General features: G+C 43.8%; 1 protein-coding gene across 3 annotated transcripts in view; it reads left to right on the plus strand.

Moving 5' to 3' along the window:
* Positions 1–9,276: 9,276 nt before the first annotated feature.
* WDTC1 (WD and tetratricopeptide repeats 1) overlaps positions 9,277–16,082 on the plus strand; it is a 79,556-nt gene continuing 72,750 nt past the window's right edge. For all 3 annotated transcript variants that reach the window (XM_082613308.1, XM_082613310.1, XM_082613311.1), the window contains exon 1: positions 9,277–9,720. The gene's annotated coding sequence lies outside the window, so the exon portion shown is untranslated. The remainder of the gene's footprint in view (positions 9,721–16,082) is intronic.

The raw sequence follows: 16,082 nt of genomic DNA on the forward strand, positions 1-16,082 counted from the left end.
TGTCTATTTTTACCTTACCCATTATTTTAAAGGTCATCTGTCCTTTCTTAATAGTTTATAATAATTTTTTTATATATCTGAATCAAGCCCTTTTCATTTATATATGTTGCATATATCTTCTCCCTCTTTGTAGTTTGCCATTTAATTTTAGTAGTATGTGAGTTTGCCCATGCTTCCCCACCTTTGTCAGCATCAAAGTGCAATTTGAAAAAAACACAAACTTTTGCCCAAAGGTATCTCATTGTTATTTTTTAATAAATGGACTTTTTATTTTTTGGAGCAGTTTTAGGTTTATAGAAAATAGAGCAGATAGTACAGAGAGGCCCATAAACCCACTTAACACCCCCCCATTTGCCTATTATTAATATCTTGCATTAGTGTAGTACATTTGTTACAAATGAACCAATATTGATACATTAACTAAAGCCCATAGTTTACATAAGATTCATTCTTTGTGTTGTATAGCAATAGGGGTTTTGATAAATACATAATGTTAGACTTCCCTGGTAGCGCAGTGGCTAAGAATCCGCCTGCCAATGCAGGGGACAAGGGTTCGAGTCCTGGTCCTGGAAGATCCCACATGCCACGGAGGAACTAAGCCCGCTCGCCACAACTACTGAGCCTGCGCTCTAGAGCCCGCGAGCCACAGCTACTGAAGCCTGTGGGCCTAGAGACTGTGCTCCACAACAAGAGAAGCCACCACAATGAGAAGACCACGCACTGCAACAGAGTAGTCCCCACTCGCCACAACTAGAGAAAGCCCACGTGCAGCAACAAAGACCCAATGTAGCCAAAAATAAATAAATTACATTTAAAAAAAATACATAATGTCATATATCCACCTTTACAATATCATATAGAATGGTTTCACTGCTCTACAAACCCTATTTCACCCCTCCCTTCCTCCTTCCTCCTCAAATTCCTGCTAACAACTGATCTTTTTATTGTTGCTGTAGTTTTGCTTCTTCTAGCATATCATATAGTTGGAATCATATAATATGTAGCCTGGCTCTTTTCACTAAGTAATATGCATTTAAGTTTCCTTCATGTATTTTTGTGGCTTGATAGTTCCTTTCTTTTATCACTGATTAATATTCCATTGTACGGATTTACCACAGCTTGTTTATCCACTCACCTGTTGTATTTATTTACTTATTTTTTTAATAAATTTATTTATTTTTGGCTGCGTTGGGTCTTCGTTGTGGTGCACAGGCTTCTCATTGTGGTGGCTTCTCTTGTTGTGGAGCACAGTCTCTAGGCGCACAGGCTTCAGTAGTTGTGGCTCACGGGCTCTAGAGCACAGGCTCGGTAGTTGTGGCACATGGGCTTAGGTGCTCCGCGGCATGTGGGATCTTCCCGGACAAAGGCTCGAACCCCTGTCCCCTGTATTGGCAGGCAGATTCTTAACCACTGTGCCACCAGGGAATTTCCTTTACTCACCTTTTGAAGGACATCTTGGTTACTTCCAGTTCTTGGCAATTATGAATTAAATTGCTGTAAATATCTGTGTGCAGGTTTTTGTGTGGACATAAGTTTTCAACTCTTTTAGGTGAATACCTAGGAGTGCAGTCACAGGATCATATGGTAAGACAGTTTAGCTTTGTAAGAAACCACCAGACTATCTTCCAAAGTGGCTGTGCCATTTTACATTCCCATCAACAATGAATGAGAGTTACTGTTGCTCCATCCATATCCTTACCAGCATTTGGTACTGTTAGTTTTTTGGATTTTAGCCATTCTAATAGGTATGTAGTGGTATCTTGTTGTTTTAAGTTACATTTATCTAATAACATCTAATTATTACTTGAGCATCTTTTCATATACTTCTTTGATACCTGTATACCTTCCTTGGCAAGATGTCCAGGTCTTTGTCCATTTTTAAATTGGGTTGTTTGTTTTCTTATTGTTGAGTTTTAAGAGATCATTGTATATTTTGAATACAAGTCCATTACCTGATACGTGTTTTGCAAATATTTTTTCCCCAGTCTGTGGCTTATCTTTTTATCCTCTTATGTGTCTTTGTAGAGAAGATTTTGTTGTTGTTTTTTAATTTTTTGGCCACACCATGCAGCACGTGGGATCTTAGTTCCCCTACCACAGTTCGAACCAGTGCCCCCTGCAGTGGGAGCATGGAGTCTTAACCACTGGACTGCCAGGGAAGTCCCCAGATGGTTTTATTTTATTTTTTTAAGTTTTTTTTTTTTGATGTAGACCATTTTTAAAGTCTTTATTGAATTTGTTACAATATTGCTTCTGTTTTATGTTTTGGGTTTTTGGCCCCAAGGCACGTGGGATCTTAGCTCCCTGACCAGGGATCTAACCTGCACCCCCTGCATTGGAAGGTGAAATCTTAAACACTGGACTGCCAGGGAATTCCCACCAGATGGTTTCAATGAAGTCTAGGTTACCAATTTTTTCTTTCATGGATGTGAAAACTCATCACCCAATTCAGGGTCACCTAAATTTTCTCCTTTGTTATCTTCTAGAAGTTTTATAGTTTCATGTTTTATATTTAGGCCTATGATCCATTATAAGTTAATATTTATGAAAGATGTAAGGGCAGTGTCTAGATTTTTTTTTCTTTTTTTGTATGTGGATGTCCAGCTATTCCAGCAAGATATATTGAAAAGATTACCTTTTCTCCATTGAATAGTCTTTACTCCTTTGTCAAGGATCAGTTGACTATATTTGTGCAGGTCTATTTCTGAGTTCTCTATTCTCTTCCATTGATCTATTTGTCTCTTCTTTCATTAATACCACACTGTTTTGATTATTGTAGCTTTATAATAAATCTTTTTTTTTTTTTTTTTTTTTTTGTGGTACGCGGGCCTCTCACTGTTGTGGCCTCTCCTGCTGTGGAGCACAGACTCCGGATGCGCAGGCTCAGCGGCCATGGCTCACGGGCCCAGCCGCTCCGCAGCATGTGGGATCTTCCCAGACCGGGGCACGAACCTGTGTCCCCTGCATCGGCAGGTGGACTCTCAACCACTGTGCCACCAGGGGAGCCCTATAATAAATCTTGAAGTTTGGTAGCATCAATCCTCTGATTCATTGGTGTTTAAATTTTTTTTTTACTTTTTATGTTTACATTTTATTTTTTTTAGTCGAAGTATAATTGACTTATAATATTATATTAGTTTTAGGTGTACAATTTAGTAATTAAATATTTTCATACATTACAAAATGATCACCACTTTTGGTGTTTAAAATTTGAATTTCATAATTTCAATGTGTTCCACATGTATACTGTTAAGTTCAACTTGAAACTCTTGTCAAGTAGATGGTGGCGTTTCATATACTCTATTTACAGAGGCATAAAGAGCCTAAGTAACCTGTTCATCCAACAGGTCACAGAGCCTTGGCTTTTCAGTGCCTGGGTGCACTAACCTGCTCCCTGGGGAAAAAAACCTCTACTGTCTACAAGGTTAACAACTACTCCTCGTTATACATTAAAACACTGGAATTCTTTTTGACCTGTCTTTTGTGAGTTTGATTAGCAAAAGTCATCACCCTAATTTTGACTGATACCAGGCACCCTGGCACCACTGAGAGTCTAACTGTATAGAACTGGGCTTGGCCCCTGGACTCTGAGTTCTGCCCAAAACTATCACCTTGAAAGTTTCTACAGCAGATTCTCCTGGCTGACTAGCCCAAAATCCATTCATTAATCTCTTTTCCTTTGCCTCTTCTTGCAATACAGAGGCTGGACAGGCTAAATAATTGTCTTCTGGAATTTTCCAAACCTACCTTGTAGGTAGTCATAAGACATAGTTCTGGGAAGTGAGATATAAGCAGAAATCTTTTGGGGGCTTCTAAAAAGCTTTTGCTTTTTAAATAAAAGACAGTGCTGTTTCCTTTTCCCCTATTCCTCTTGCCTTGAACATAGATATGATGCTTGGTGCTGCAGCAGCCATTTTGTTACTACATTGAAAAACTAAAACAGAGGATGCTGGAGCAGAAAAAATAGAAACAAATTATGTTGAACAGCTGAACTAATTACAATAGTCACCTACCTCAGGACTTCTTGTTATGTGAGAAAACTCGACTTCATGTGTTAAAGCCACTGCTGGTCAAGTTATTTATTATTGGCTGCTAAAACAGTCTCAGTCAATCTGCTAACTATTCTTGTGGGGCCATCATTGCCTGTACATTTCTTTTGGATGCTTCTTTTGGAAATGTCATAGGATTCTTTGACCTAGTCTCTTGAATGTCCCCTTTAGTGGCAATCTCTGTCCCTTTTTTGGCTGGATTAGAAAGAAATTGAGATATCTCATTTAGGAAAGTGGGGACATGAGAGCTGTATTCATTATCTGAAGCTTTTTTAAGAGCAAAAGAGATCATTTTGACGGTCACTCCTGCTCTTACCAAATTGACCCAAGCCTTTACAATGTACACAAGTATCACCTCATTTAATACACAAAATCTATGTTGCCACAGAGAACAGAATTGAGACAAGTAAATGGAAGTAAGAACTTTATTACAAAGAAGAACTTTCTAATGATCAGAATAATGCAAACAAGGAAATGTGTTGCCCTGTGAGAGGAATTGCTCTCCTGGGAAGGGCTGATCAGAAAGCTGAGGATGCTGAGCAGGGAAGCAGATTAGGGCCCTCTTGACTCTAAGATTCAGACCCAAATTTGGGGCATGAGATTGGCTAATTCTTTCTTAGTCTAGCTAAGCAGGGTTTTAAAGAAGGAACAGAAGATCAATAAGATAAATGGGAGGAGAATGATTCCAAGCTGAAGGAATAGTTTGAACACAGGTGCAGTGTGCTCAAGACGACTTGGGATAGTCTTGGTTTTTTTTTTTTTGGCTACGTTGGGTCTTCATTGCTGCGTGTGGGCTTTCTCAAGTTGCGGCAAACAGGTTACTCTTCGTTGCGATCCATGGGCTTCTCATTGCGGTGGCTTCTCTTGTTGCAGAGCACGGGCTCTAGGCACGCTGGCTTCAGTAGTTGTGGCACACGGGCTTGGTAGTTGTGGCTCACGGGCTTAGTTGCTCCTTGGCATGTGGGATCTTCCCGGACCAGGGCTCAAACCCGTGTCCCCTGCATTGGCAGGAGGATTCCTAAGAGTTGGGATACTCTTGATGAACCAGTTGGACAGGAGTGGACAGTTTGGGCCCTTGAGGATTTGTGACTTTAGGCAAGTCACCAGACTGTTCTAAACCAGTTTTCTCTTTGGTAAAATGGAGGGACTAACTGAAATCAGTTGGTCTCAACTTTTCTCACAGTGAACTAGAGTCTACTCCCAAAGGCTTTGTGACCACAAGTCCTAAAGAAAATACAATGAGGGAATACATTTTAAAAAAATATTTAATTACAAACTACTTCAAACATTCCAAAAAGTATGATAATAAATATAACCACGAAGATAAAAGTGATGTTTAATATTTTGCTGTGTTTACTATTTTTTTTTAAGGATTTTTTTTTTTGAAAGCTCACTAGATTATCATCAACTGATTTTAATTAATTTATTTATTTTTGCTGTGTTGGGTCTTCATTTCTGTGCAAGGACTTTCTCCAGTTGTGGCAAGTGGTGGCCACTCTTCATCGCGGTGCGCGGGCCTCTCACTGTCGCGGCCTCTCTCGTTGCCGAGCACAGGCTCCAGACGCGCAGGCTCAGTAACTGTGGCTCATGGGCCCAGTCGCTCCGCGGCATGTGGGATCCTCCCAGACCAGGGCTCGAACCCGTGTCCCCTGCATCAGCAGGCGGACTCCCAACCACTGCGCCACCAGGGAAGCCCCTGCTGTGTTTACTATTGATCTCTTTTTAAAGAACTATGTTACCACTATAGCTAAAACCCCATCGCTCATCTCTTTTTTCTTCCTTTTTCTCAGAGGTAACCACTTTCCCAAATTGCTATGTGTTTTTCCCATTTAAGTTTTTGTACTTTTATTCCATATAAAAGCATCTATAATATGTGGTATTTTTGTGTTGTTTTACATCAATATCATACTGAATAGATCATTTTTCAACTTCCTTTTTTCCACTTCTTATTATGTTTTTAAGATTTATCTATCTTGACAGCATGTAAATTACTGAATTGGTTGTGTAGTACTTCATGGTACAAACAAACCACAATTCACCCATCCATTCCCCTACAGAGGACAGTTGGGTTGTTCTGACTCTTTTTACTATTGTGACAAGAGTTGGAAGACATACCCTTGCCCATGTTTTCTTGTGCACATGGGCAACAGTTCCTCTAAAATATCAGAAGTTAAGTTGCTGGGTTGTAAAATATGAGCATCTTCAATTTCAGCTTGAATATACCCCCTTTTGACCAGGAGTCCAATCAGGAGGTGAAAATAGTGGTGTCAGTGAGTACCTCTGTAGAGCTGATCAGCTGGAGCATCATCTGATGCTTTTAGGAGAGGGAAAAAAAAAGCTGCATTCACTGCCACAAGACTTATTTGAATAATCTTTGTCTACTTCCAAAACCCAAATCAGAGAATATTAGAATTGGTCACTTAATTAAATATCTATATAATACAATAATTTCTTCTAGAGTGTCCTGGACAGATGATTATACATCCTATACCTGAACACTACTGAAGACAGAGAGCTCAAAACTTCCCAAGTAACTCAGCTCTAATGGTTAGAAAGTTCTCTCTTGAACTGATCTGAAAACACCTATGGCTGGAAGGGAGTCTCATTCTGAATTAAACCCCTTGTGATTCTCTGTTTCTTCTATGTAAAATGAGAGTAAGAATAATACTTATAAGGTAGCAGTGAGAATCAAATAAGTTATTGTGTGTTTGAATGTATATATGTGTGTGTACATAGATAAATGCATGTATATGCATATATATTCACATATATGTATGCATATACATATGTGTACATAGATATATGTATATGCATGTATACATATGCAATATATAAACATGTCATATATACATATATATTCATAGATGTAGAAAAGAAAAAGAGTACATGAGAGAACAAGTGGGCTCCTTGTAGAAAATAATAACTAATAGATGTAGCTATTATTAATATTCTTCTTGCTGTCATCCACTCTCTACCAACAAAATTTCTTTCTGACAACAAATATTTACCGAGTGTCTGCTGTGTGCCAAAGACTGTGCTAAGAGTCACAGAAACATCAACCACACTTCCCTGTCGGTATTTCTAAGATCATCTATGACATTGCCAGCATAGAACAAGGGTTTAAAATGGGGATTCTGGATTCAAATAATCTGGGTTTTAATCCCAACTGTACTAGCTATGTGATTTGTGAGAGTATTGCTTAATTCACTGATAAGCACTTATCTCCCATGGTAAATGTTCAATAAATGTTAGCAATTATTCAGTTGAATTGACCCAATGTTTCAGCCTGAACCTGGGGAGCCACAGAAAGATGATCTCAAAGCTTTCTTCCAGTCCCAAAGTTTATAGTTTTTTTAAAATTCGATGGAACATGTATCTGTAGGAGAGAGATCAGGAGAAATAAACCATAACATTTTTAGGAGAAAGGCATTGCACAAAGCTGAATTTACAAGTGTAGGCCCTAACTCCTCCAAATGGGGAGAAATCACACTTAGGGAGCTTACACACTAATTCAACTCTCTTTTTTTAAAAAATAGGATTGTTTTTTGTTTTCTTTATAAATTTACGTATTTATTTTTGGCTGCATTGGGTCTTTGTTGCTGCCTGTGGGGGTCACTCTTTGTTGCGGTGCACAGGCTTCTCATTGCAGTGGCTTACCTTGTTGTGGAGCACAGGCTCTAGGCGCACGAGCTTCAGTAGTTGTGGCACACGAGCTTAGTTGCTCCATGGCATGTGGGGTCTTCCCTGACCAGGGATTGAACCCGTGTCCCCTGCCCTGGCAGACAGATTCTTAACCACTGTGCCACCAGGGAAGTCCCACTAATTCAACTCTTGATATAAGCAGAAGCAGGAAAAAACAAGCAACTCATGGAGTGATAAACATTGGACAAACACTATAAATGCTAAGTATGTGTATACAGTTCTTCCTGAGGGTAGGTGCTGCCTGGTTCTCACTGGAGGGACAGGTAATGTTCAAAAGCTCAGACTCTAGAGTCAGGCAGATGTGGGTTTGAATCTCAAATTGGTTCCTTATCAGCTATGTGACCCTGGGCAAGTTGCTTTTTAACTCTTATGCCTCAGCTTCCTCTACAGCAAAAACAGACATAGTAGGGGCTTCCCTGGTGGCGCAGTGGTTGAGAGTCCGCCTGCCGATGCAGGGGACGCAGGTTCATGCCCCGGTCCGGGAGGATCCCACATGCCACAGAGCGGCTGGCCCCGTGAGCCATGGCCGCTGGGCGTGCGCGTCCGGAGCCTGTGCTCCGCAACGGGAGAGGCCACAACAGTGAGAGGCCCACGTACCGCAAAAAAAAAAAACAGACATAGTAATATTAGAGTAACTATCTAAGGAACTGTATTCAGTACAGTGCTGACATTGTAAGTACACGCTCAACAAAAGCAAATTATGGATACTATCTGACAGGTGACACCCTGTGGGTGAGCGACAAGTTTCCATTCTCAGAAGATGACCATGTCTTCCTTTTCTGACTCGAGGCTCCTCATGGGTGGGGCCTGGTTTCTACCTACAGAAGTTAGGCATGATGACTCCCTTGTGACCTTGGGAACTTCCTTAGAGAGGAAGTGTCTCCTGCATCAGACTTGGGACTCCACAAGGCTGGAACCGCCTCTCTTTTTCAGAGGTGGGACCAGCAGTCTCAGATGGAACTTTCTCCCAACAAACTGAGTGTTCCCAGAGTGTGTGTGTGGCTGGCTCCCCTCCAGGCCATCCGGTGTAAACTGATTACCTTTCATACTCTTCCTTCAGGCCGGGGAGCCAAGAGTGAGGAATGTACCACTTCAGCAGCCCCCCAGAGCAGGAAGAAGTAAGGTGAGACTTGGCTCTGGGGTGACCCTGGGGCCCCAGCCTGAAGAGTCCCGCAATTAAGGGGCTCTGAGGGAGTCTTGAGGAGGCTCTTAGGAGACTGTGTCGGGCTCTGGGGGCAATGGGTGAGGGGAGTGTCCCAGAAGCGACAGGAGGGAGCATTTTGCGCGCATATAGGGTGGAAGGTGCGTCCGGGTAACTAATGGCAACTGGGCGGGGTGAGCCCGCGTTGCGGGAGCTCTTCGACGGAGAAAAACTACGACTCCCAGGTTGCTCCAGGCTTAGCCCGGCTTTTCCGCCCGCCCACTGGCTGCCGGTCTGGCGAGCTGCTAAGCGGATTGGCCGCGGCCGTGCGGGGCTCCCCAACTAGCAGGTTAGTGGGCGCCGCCGGCAGTAGACGTTGACCAGGAGCAGGGGGTGGAGGGGCCCCTGATCGCCATTCTGGAAACGGCCGGGCGCTGTCTCTGTAGCGTAGCCGCTGGCTGTGAGGCGCGGGGCGGGGGCGGAGACTGCGTGGCGCAGGCGCAGTGCTGGGTTTCTCCTGGGTCCCCAGACAGCTGGAGGAGATAAACAGAGGAGGAGGAGGGAGGGGAGTGCGTGTGTGAGAGCGCGCGAGGGAGTGTGAGTGTGTGTGAGCGCGGGTGTGAGGCGGTGCGCAGGGGCGGGCGGAGGCGCTGTCCGGCCCCGGCCAGGCACCAGGCGGGGAGCATGGGAAGGGGCTAGAGCTGCCCGGGCCCCCCAGCCCCCTCCCCGGGATCCGCGCCCCGCGTCCGGGGAGAGGGGCCGGGCCCCCCGGACAGACATGGGCTCCTGAAGTTGCGCCGCCACCGGTCCTGGGAAGAGGCCTGACAGGTACGGGTAGCCGCCGCCCCCTGCTCTCCGCGGGCGCCGAGGCGAGGACCGGCTCCGGCAGCCTCGGCACACGGGCCGCCAGCTGTGGGCCGGCCCCAGCCCTGCCGGCCCGGGGGCCTGAACCCGTCCGCCTGAGGGCTCCAGGGTGTCCCGAGAAGGGGCAGGCCTCGCCGTGTCGGAGGGCAGAGTGGGCCGGGGGCGGGGTGGGGACGGAGGGCTGGTAGGGACGTGGGGGGAAGGCTCTGGGAGTTCGGGGAGGCTCTTCCGAGGGAGAGGTGGAAGTCGTCCCATCACGGGACTTTTTTGCAGAGTTTTTGTTTGACATCTGATCTGGTGCGGGTCTCAGGAAGAAGGGGGCAGGTGGAAGTGTCGGGAGGGCAACGTTGACCTGACCTGCTCTCTCTTAGTTTCCATCTGTGTGTGTGTGTGTGTATGTCCGTCCCCGTGTCCAGTCCAGGCTTCTGGCAGCCGCAGATGCCTTCAGTGGCCCATCCTGGCACCAAACTGAACTCTGCCGAGGTGTTTCCACCAGGCGACTGTAGCGCCCGTACAAAGGGCCTTTACTTGGGAACTGGCTATTCAGTACCCACTTCAAAGGGCAAATGGGAAGTGTGGAGTAGGAGAGAGACTGCGACCCAGCAGGATCCAATTCTCGTTGCTGAAAGCTGCAGTGAGACGCCCCCTTGCCAGCCAGGTTGAATTCGCATAGTGCCCTCTGGCTCTCTCTTCTGCAGGTGTACTACTAGGGTCTCTAGAAAAGAGGCATCGGGATTTATGACTAATGTCTAACAACCTAATTTGACTATTTCCTCCAAAGGCCTTTCCTTCCATGACTTTCTTTAACTTCCTGAGGTAGTGGTAAAGCAACTTTAAAAAGTTTTCCTCTCAAGCTAGTGAGTTTAAAAGCCTGGTAGTGTGGATGTAGCTTCCCCATTCTTCCCAAAGATAGGGTAGATGATCAGGGCAAAGTGGCAGTTAAGTCTTCCCTTTTAATAAAGACTGAAACAGTTTTGAGAAGAAGATTATTATTCTGAGGTCACGTCCTGACTCAAAGGCATTATGAAATCCCCACCTAGGGCACAGGTATGCCCAGTGGCCTCACTAAGCTTTTCTGTACATTGCAGTCCTCCTTGAGTGGCCAGTCTCTGTTCACTAAGTTGAAGGAACTACTAAAGGCTATTTTTGGTTTGAATTCTGGCTGTTGCTTCTTTGTAATTATATTTTTAAAGGGATTGAATTGAATCTTGGCTATTGAACATAGTGATAACCAGATCTTCTATCACAGGCCAAGGAGTAATTAGTAGGGCCCCTTTGGGCCGAGTCTAAGACTAACAATGGATTTTTTTCATTGCAGTTTGTTGTATTTCATCGGCAGGTGGGAAACAACCTTTTCTGCCATAGTTTGTGATCATGCTGCTTAATTCTTGAGTCCAGCTATCCTTCCCTCTTAACCTATTTGGGGACACTTATGTTCACGTCACATCCCACTTTGTAGAAGCAGTGCTTTGGGTCAACTCTGAAGAATAACTGAACAACAATTCATATTTCTGCCTGGGACTCCTTCCCTTGGTGTCACTGAAGGAAAGAGAATATGTGTAGTGATTGTGGTGATGGTGTTAACATTGACGATTTGCCAGTTTTGAGTTTTAAAGTTGTCAAACAGCTGACAGTTTTTCTAGCTGGTAAGAACTCATGGGACATCCCATGGAGGGTATTTTCACGCATGTGGGCTTCAGAATCTGGAAGGATACAAGTGAAGAAGCCCCCTGCTAAAATCTGTGGCTCTTGAGGGGCCAACTGCTGGGAAGACCCAAAAGTGTGACTTTAATTATTCTTCAATTATTTTTATTTTTCTTCTCTCCTTTTTGAATTAAGGAGTATAGCCCATGTGTGCAGTCCTGGGTCTCAGAGAGGGAGTCATAGACAATGTGTAATGTGGTGATACTTAACCTTTTCTTTTGGGCCACTGGTTTAATGATCCATTCTGTTTCCTTTCTTCTTTTATCCTCACCTTTCCAGATTCTCCACTGCATCTTTGGGCTGCCAAACCCATATAATTCTTAGGCTGTGCTTTCTTCTCAGCTGTCTAATAAGCTCTTCAAAAACCCAAGCCCTGACAGTTGCCGTCAGAAACCAGTCCCTTGGTGTTACGTTTAATTCTGGCTAATTTACTTTGAGGGATATTTACTAATTGGAATACATCCTAAAAAGTGACTGACATTTATTGAGGGCCTGGTATATGTCACGCTCTGTGCTAGGTAGTGTTCTTACTTTATCTAATTTAACCTTCATGACTACCATGTGAAGTGAAAGTTTTTCCTATTATGCATATGAAGACACAGGTTCAGAGAGGTAGAATAACTTGCTTAAGGTCACACAGCTAGTAAGTGAAAGGATCAGAATTCAGACCCAGGTCTGTCTCCTCAGGGACTGTGACACTTGAGCAAGAGCTGAAAGGACCAAAGCTAAGAGCCTGGGGGAACACATACTTGAAGAACTGTCTTTGGAAAAGGAACTGGACTTTCTCTTGTGTGATTCTGCAAGGCAGCACTAGGATCAAAGGATGGAAATTCCAAGAGGGTAGATGTTGGCTTGACAGGAGAGAATTTGGCTTTCTAAAAACAGAATGGGCTGCCTTGTGGGGGAGTGAGTTACCCATCATTGGAGGTATTCAAGCAGAGGCTTTGCCACTTCTTATCAAGGATATGGTAGAGGAGTTCATACTTATGTAGTTAAATTGGACTGAGTTTTTTTTTAGTGTTTTAAACTCTGTTATTATATAAAAATTATATCAAATTCCTGTCATTTTGATCTGTAAAAAACTAATATGTATTGAATACTTACCTTGTGCCTGGCACTTGCTGAACACTTTTCCTACAGTATTTCATTTAATCTTCAGAAGTCCCCTGAGGTAAGTATTATCACTATTCCCACCTTACAAATGAGGAAACTGAGGGTCCAGAAAGTTGAAAAATATGCTGGAGGTTACACAGCTCGTAGTTGTAGGGCTGATATTTGAACCTATGTCTGCACCTTCTTAGTTGTGTAACCTAGAGTAAGGCACGTGCTCTCTCTGAGCTATACTTTCCTCATATGTGAAGTGAGCACCTACCTGACAGCCGGTATGTAAGGACTAAATGATGTAATACATGCTTTTCACTAGATCTCATCTTTTGCCCCCGAGAGCCTGAGTTTGGGGGTAAAGGGCTGCCACTTTGGTTTCTTCAGGTTGAATTCAGGCCTGACTGAAACCCTGAGAGTTCTGGGGTTCATTCTTGGTGCTATTCGTAACAGCTGCTGACTCCACAAAGGGCTTTGTAGCATTAGTAACTAATACCTTAAAAACTTGAGGCCTGAATAAGAGGAGTATTCAGTCAACAGGTTGGAGTATTGGAGGCAGTGTCAGAAGCTGTGTGGAAAGAAAATTCTCACCCTATTGTAGAATCAGATTCAGGGATCACTGTTTGCATTTTTATATTTAATGTCTTATTTTAGGGTGAACAAGGTCACAACTGCTAGAGCTGTGACAGAGCTGGATGCCAAGAATAATAGCCCTTAATCCTCCCTGTAACCATCTGGGGAGGTATTAACCCCATTTTCTTGGGGAGGGGGCAGAGCAGGGTCAGTCCGTGCCCAGATAGCTATCTACAGGCTCTCTAGAGGCAGTGTTAGCATCAGGACCTTGGTAAAATTTTGTCCTTGTTCATAACCCCCAGATTCTGTTTTCAGAAAGCATAAAACTGTGCTTATTCCTGAACCTTTTAGAGAGCCTTTATCAGAATGGGAGGCAGGCACTTCTGGTCAGGGAGCTTCATCAGTTGAGGCCTGAGTGTTTGGGTGCCAGTGGCTTACCTGGTTCCCTCTTGAGTCAGAGATCTGGATGTAACACAGCTGCAAATGAATCAGAAAGGAAGCATTTCCAAATTGATTGACTTAGTTTTCCTTGACCTTTCTGCTAGGAGTAAAGTTAGAGGGCGAAACTTAAAGGGCTTCCCTGTGAAAAGGTACTTTGAGTTGTGGCAGGATTTGGAAAGATGCAAGTTAAAGGCAAAATGCAAGACTGTGGATGCTCTTGAATACAATGAGAAGGGCTAGCATTATCAGAATATGCTTCCATTTCTCTTTCTGTTCCCTTGCATTACCTTAAGGTAATTGTGGCCCTAGGAGAAGGCAGATAAATTATCTGGGATCACTGAAAAACAAAGCTCTGAAAACATCAGGAAATTTTTTCACAAAACCCAAATCACGATACAGAACCATACAGGCAGAGAAGACATCAAGGTGAGTTTTCATCCAGAGCCTCCCACAAGTGAAGCATTTCTTAGGATGGCCTTCCACAGAGAAAGCTTCAGTCAGTCCCATATGGAATCATTTAAGCCAGGAGCCTCAAAGGTGGCAGAGAACTTTTCCAAAGATGCTTAGCCGATGGGCTTGTCCTACCGTCCACACCTTTCTCAGATGATGTCCTTGTGCCAACTTAGTCCATGACCCTGAAATGCAATCTTTAAATTTGTGTTTGAGACCATCAGAGTCAAGGTGATTTTGATTCCTTAGCCTAACCCTAAGAAACGATAAGAGACAAAGTTTCTATTGGGGAAGACTGCCTGGATGTGGTCTGATTAAAGATAATAGTAGTAACTCTTTTTTAGTGGCCAACAGCCTGGGTCCTGGAGTTAAGCTATCTAGTTTGACTCTTCATTTAATTACTGTAACTTTGGGCAAGTTAACTTCTCCATGCTTCAGATCCTTCATCTATAAAATGAGGATAATAGTAGTACCTGTCTCACAGGGCTGTTAGGAGGAGTCTGTCAGATAACACTTGTAAAATGTTTAGAATGTTCAATAAATATTATTTACTATGCTCAGTGTCAGGCATTTTACATATGTGGCTCTTCCATTCCTCATCAGTCTGTGAAGGTAGGCTTTATCATCCCTGTTTTTTTTAAATTAACTTATTTATTTATTTATTTGTTTATTTATTTGTTTATTTTTGGCCGCGCCAGGTCTTAGTTGTGGCGCGCGAGATCTTTGTTGCAGCATGTTTAGTTGAGGCATGCGGGATCTTTAGTTCTGGCATGCAGACTCTTATTTGAGGCATACATGTGGGATCTAGTTCCCCGACCAGGGATCAAACCTGGGCCCCCTGCATTGGGAGCGTGGAGTCTTACCACTGGACCACCAGGGAAGGCCCATCATCTCTGTTTTATAGATTGGGAAACTGAGGTTTAGAAATGCTGTCACACAGAAAGTAGGTGGCAGAACTGGATTGAACTTTAGGTCTGTCGGACTCCACAGCCCAACTGTCTTTATTTTATTATACTAGTTCCAATTACCTTTATGCATTGGAAGTGCTTTTTTTTTTCCCTATAGGATTGCTTCAGTAGGAAAACCATCGCAAATAGAGGGAAAGGAAACTTGCATACATCTTTTGCATAATTCAGAATGTTGAAAGGGGGTCAGCTGTCACTCAGTGGGAGCACCTCCCTGCAGTGGTAGGCAGCAAGTCCAGAGGAAAGAGAATACAGATGACTTGGGTTCCATCTCCACTCTACTGCTACCTAGCAGTGTGTCCTTAGAATTATGGGATAAGGGCATTGGAACGGGTTTTGCAGCTCATCTCAGAGTCTACCTCTCATTTTACAGATGGGTAAATAGGCTGAGGGAATGAAATGTCATACTCAGAGTCACACAGCCAGTTAGAGGCAGATCTTGGCCTGGAGCACAAGACCCTAATCCCGGTTTAGTGCTTCTTCCTCAGTACCACATAGCATTGTGCTTCAGTTCTCCTCCGTTAAATGGGGATAATAGCTTTCTAGCTTCCTCACAAGGTTGTTGTGAAGTTTAAATGAAAAGCATGAACAAAAGCATTCTGATAGGTATAAAATACTGTTTGTATGCAAGGTAGTCGTGCTGTTATTCATTCAGCAAGTATTTATTGGTACCTGCTTAGCCCACATCACTCCTTGGGGACCGAGGAGGATCAATAGATGAATCAGATAAAGAGCTGGCCCTCAGGATGCTTTTAGTCTTTTTTTTTTGCGGTACGCGGGCCTCTCACTGTTGTGGCCTCTCCCATTGCGGAGCACAGGCTCCAGACACACAGGCTCAGCAGCCATGGCTCACAGGCCTAGCCGCTCCGTGGCATGTGGGGTCTTCCCAGACCGGGGCACGAACCCGTGTCCCCTGCATCGGCAGGCGGACTCTCAACCACTGCGCCACCAGGGAAGCCCGCTTTTAGTCTTTTAAGGAAGAGAAGCCACATAAATAACTACTGTTCAAGTTAGGAGACAGATGAAGGAAAGGGTGAGAACTAAAATTTCTTTTCATAAGTTGTCATTTTGAGGTAGAGAAAAGAAGAAAGT

This window comes from Mesoplodon mirus (genome assembly GCF_964341445.2).
Source record: "Mesoplodon mirus genome assembly, chromosome: 3".
NCBI lineage: Eukaryota > Metazoa > Chordata > Mammalia > Artiodactyla > Ziphiidae > Mesoplodon > Mesoplodon mirus.